Source organism: Natrix helvetica (genome assembly GCF_964273705.1).
Source record: "Natrix helvetica genome assembly, chromosome: 16".
In the NCBI taxonomy this organism is placed as follows: Eukaryota; Metazoa; Chordata; class Lepidosauria; order Squamata; family Natricidae; genus Natrix; species Natrix helvetica.
The window spans coordinates 3552111-3556654 of NC_138563.1; the positions used below are offsets into that span (position 1 = coordinate 3552111).

At 41.9% G+C, this 4544-nt stretch overlaps 1 long non-coding RNA gene across 1 annotated transcript; it reads right to left on the reverse strand.

Annotated features, from left to right (window-relative positions):
* Nucleotides 1–351: 351 nt before the first annotated feature.
* LOC309400009 lies at nt 352–3944 on the reverse strand. Its single transcript, XR_014176590.1, has 2 exons — nt 869–3944; nt 352–827 (listed from the first exon to the last, which is right to left on the reverse strand). It is a non-coding gene; the product is annotated as an uncharacterized lncRNA (long non-coding RNA).
* Between the last annotated feature and the right edge of the window lie 600 nt (nt 3945–4544).

Consider the following 4544-nt stretch of genomic DNA (forward strand, 5'->3'; position numbering starts at 1 on the left):
CAAGTTGGTTTGGCCTCAGGCATCTCTCCCCGATGTAAGCCAGGGCTGAGTAAATTCCAGTTTCCGGAAGAATTGCAAAGATAAAGAAGGAAGGAAGGATAGATATAGATAGATGATAGAGATAGGTAAGTAGATAGATGATAGATAGATAGATAGATAGATAGATAGATAGATAGATAGATAGATAGATAGATAGATGGATAGATAGATAGATGATAGATAGATAGATAGATAGATAGAGACAGACAGACAGACAGACAGACAGACAGACAGACAGACAGATGATAGAATGGACAGATGTGTGTGTGTGTGTTGTGTTTGTGCTGAGAAATAAATAAAGGGAGACTAGTATAGATTTTTAAATTTATTTATCAACACAAACACAACACAAATGTAACAAAGGCAACATTAAAAATATGGTTTTCTGCCTGGATGGTCTCCTGGAGTGAGCCGAAGGTCAGAAAAGGGAAGCAGAGTGTTCCCTCCCATATTTGGGCGTACCAGGGGTTGTGACACTATTTCCCTGGCTCAACTGATAAGGAGGCGAGCCTGTGGCTTAGTGGCTAAGACTCCTGCCTAAGATATAATACAGCCCAGGTTCAAATCCCAGTAAGGGTATGGCTAGCTGATGAGAGCTAATTAGCTCGAAATAGATCTATACTAGTCTCCCTTTATTTATTGATCAGCACAAATACAACACACACATATGTGTGTGTATATATATGATAGGTAGGTAGGTAAGTAGGTAGGTAGGTAGATAGATAGATGTGTGTAGATCTATATCTATCTATCTATCTATCTATCTATCTATCTATCTATCTATCTATCTATCTATCTACGGTATCTATCTATCTATCTATTTATCTACCCATCCGTGATGGAGACCCCCACCCCAAAGTTGTTCAGGAATTGGGTGAAGCAGAGAAGCAGCTTCCACGAAGAACCAGAAGCAACTGTGATCTTTCCCACAGGAAGTTGGCTTAGCCAAGTTGGTTTGGCCTCAGGCATCTCTCCCCGATGTAAGCCAGTAAATTCCAGTTTTCCGGAAGAATTGCAAAGTGTGAAGTTGTAATAACCGGATGTGGAAAATTCCCACCGTTGGCACCCTTGTTCGGATGGTGTTTTCCAAGCCAGTGGCGCGCCGTTTAATTCAGAGCAGTTGTCTTGCAGACACGGTTGAAAAATTGCATCAGAGAACCAATGCATGTCTTTACATTTTTTATATATAAAAAAAGCAAGCCATCTTGTCACTCTGGATAACGGGCTTAAAATACATATGGAGTCAAGATGAGAGATCTGAATTTCTCAAGCATCCTGTATTGCAGCTCAAGAAAAGGAATTTCCCTTCGGCCCTGGGTCTTTAAGTCGATGATGTAATTTATTTGTGTGTGTGTGTCTGTGTGTTTCTCCCCCCCCCCTCCTTTCTTCCCTGGTTTGGGGACTCCGTGAGGAGGTTGTGAAAATCAATGCAGCTTCTCGACAATGTTGTCAAAGGCTTTTTCTTTGGATGACATTGCTGTTAAGCCAAGGAATTTTAATCTCACGTGCTCTGTTTTGTTTTGTTTTTAAGGGGGGAAAAAAAGGGAAATAATAATCCATGTGTTTACAATAATATGCATTGCATAAATGTTAATGTTAAACATTCTGATTGTACGAAAAACCACCCTACTTGGAACAGCTTATATCCTCTGACGTTACCTTAACCATTCCTAGGTCCTTGGTTAGGACTCGAGCTGTTGAGCTACCAACCAGCCCCAAAATCTGTGAATCTCACCAAAGATTAACCACATAATAATAATAATAATAATAATAATAATAATAATAATAATAATAATAATAATAATAATAATAATAATGCCCAACTAGTAATTAATGCCAAATCCGGCGAAACAACTGGCCGCTGTGATACAATTCTGTTGATGCAATAACAACAACAACAACAACAACAACAACAATAATAATAATAATAATAATTTTGAGCACAACATGCCAGATTTCACGGTTGTAGAGGACCGAAGTGTACAGTTTATTGATATCGCTGTTCCTGGACATGCCAGAATCGAAGAGAAAGAACTAGAAAAAATCATGAAATACCATGACCTGGCCATCGAAACTACACGGCTATGGATGAAGCATGTAAGAGTGATACCCATTGTCATCGGGGCAATTGGTACCATGTCCAAGAAATTTACATCAAGAAATTGCAGCTTCCTGCAATGACACCAGCGGAACTGCAAAAAAACCTGCGCTATTCGGAATATCATATATTTAAAGAAGGTCCTTGGTTGATCCCTAGGACGCTGGCAGCAAATCGTATCAACCATTAGCCCCAGTCACTGGTATTTGTGATGCATTTTTGAATGTTCAGTTGACTGAGTTTCATATTTAATGAATAAAGTATATAATAATAATGATAATAATAATAATAATAATAATCTAATACTAACAATACTAACAATACTAACACTAACAAAACTAATACTAATACTACTACTACTACTACTACTAATAATAATAATAATCTGTCTGTATCTCGTGGGACTTTCAAATACAGACGGATCGTCTTTTGAAATACAACACGCCAGATATCACAAAAATCCAGAGATTCAAAAATCCATTGAGAAGAGTCTGAATATTATGAAAGATGGGATAATTGGTGCAAATGGTTGCAAAACAGGAATACAATCAATTCGGCCGAGAAACAATAGAGAAATGTACAGCACTGTAGATAAACGTATATAAATACAGAAGTGAAATAAGATCCATATGTGCAGGTACGAGGACATAACAATGTTGATGTGAGGATTGTAAGATGTTATGGAAGGAAAACAATAAAAAAAATCTGCTGCCAAAAAAAAAAAAAGATACAAAAATCCACCGACAATCCACCAACTTTGCAACCACAAAGTCGAAACTCTTTCACATTTAAAATGCAGCAAAAATCACACAAACTGATTACAAAGCTAGACAAGACCGAGTTCCTAAATTAATCCGCTGGTCATTATGCAAAATATATATATATATATACAATTTACCTGTATCCAAAAAGTCACGGGAGCCCAAAGTGGGAAAAGTTGCCGAAAATGAGAAGGTGAAGATCTTGGGGGACTTTTGAATACAGACGGATTGTCATTTGGAACACAACACGCTTGTCCCGGACCTACGACCAGAATTTCCGTTGTTAAGCAAGGAATAAGAAGAATATTGTGCCTGGTTTTAAGAAGAGCGAATAGAAAACATTGGAGGCTTAGAACTGAGGCTTTGGGGAGGAAACAAGCAGGAAGGTTAGCGAAAGTGATCATAAGAGTTGTGACGGGGTCTTAGAGGTCATCTAGTCCAGCCCCTGGAGTAGGAATTGTTAGAACGTTCTGGACCAAGGGCTTAGTCTTATTTTTTTTGGGGGGGGGGGGGAATCTCTAGCGATGAAGGACCCAGAAATTTCGGGAGGGTAACAGCTGCGTTGTTTCACCCTTCTCGCAGTCAGGAAATTCCTGGTTAGTTCAACAAAAAGTCAACAACTTCTGGATCTTCGCCCCACAACTATTTCGCTCTTTTGCAGCTCCTCCTTCTGAGTCCTTGGTGCGCTTGTGTTTCAAACGGAGGCCCTCTGCTACTCTCCCATGAGGGTGTGTGTTTACTCAGCAACGCAAACTGGATTTCAGAAAAGGGGCCGCAAGTAGAGAAGAGATGGAGCTCGGGGTTTGAGCTGTTGGGCTCCGGCAGGGGATTTCGTGGTTTGACGTTTCGTGACCAGGCTAGGTTGCGTCATCAGGGAGAGTGCAAGGGGTGGGATGCTTAGAGAGAATGGCTTGCTCTGCCGATATTGGTTCGGAGGTGGGGACTTCCTTGATAGAGAAATGGAAAACAATGGCAGATAAGAATTAGGGAGGGAGGGAGGAAGAAGGGAGAGAGGGAAGGAAGGAGGGAGGGTGGGAGGAAGAAAGGAAAGATGAAGCTTCAGGGAGGGATGGAAGGAGAGGAGGAGAGAGGAAGGGAGGGAGAGAGGGAGAAACGAAGGAAGGGAAGGGAAAAAGAAGGAGGGAGGGAGGAGAAAAGGAGGGAGGGAGGGAGAAAGGAAGGAAAGAAGGGAGGTAAGAAGAGAAAGAGGGAGGGAGGAAAGAGGGAGGGAGGAAGGGAGGTAAGAAGGGAAGGAAGGAGGGAGGGCGGGAGGAAGGAAGGAAGGAAAGAAGGGAGGTAAGAAGTCTTCCTTTTCTTCCTCCTCCTCCTCCTTTTCTTCTTCCTCTTCTTCCTCCTCCTCCCACTTCCTCCTCCTCCTCTTCTTTCTTTTCTTCTTCCTCCTCCTCCTCTTCTTCTCCCCTCCTCCTCCTCCTTCCTTCTCTTCTTCCTCCTCTTTCTCCTCCTCCTCCTCCCTCCTCCTCCTTCTCTCTCTCTCTTCCCAGGGCTGTACTCGGAGAGCTTTTACAACTGTTTTTTCCGAGAAATTCCCATGTCAACTTTTTGGCCAGGCCTCCAGAGACGTCACAAACGTGCCGAGCTCTGACCTACAAGTCCCGAAAGCTGCGTGGATACTGGCAAAGCAGCAG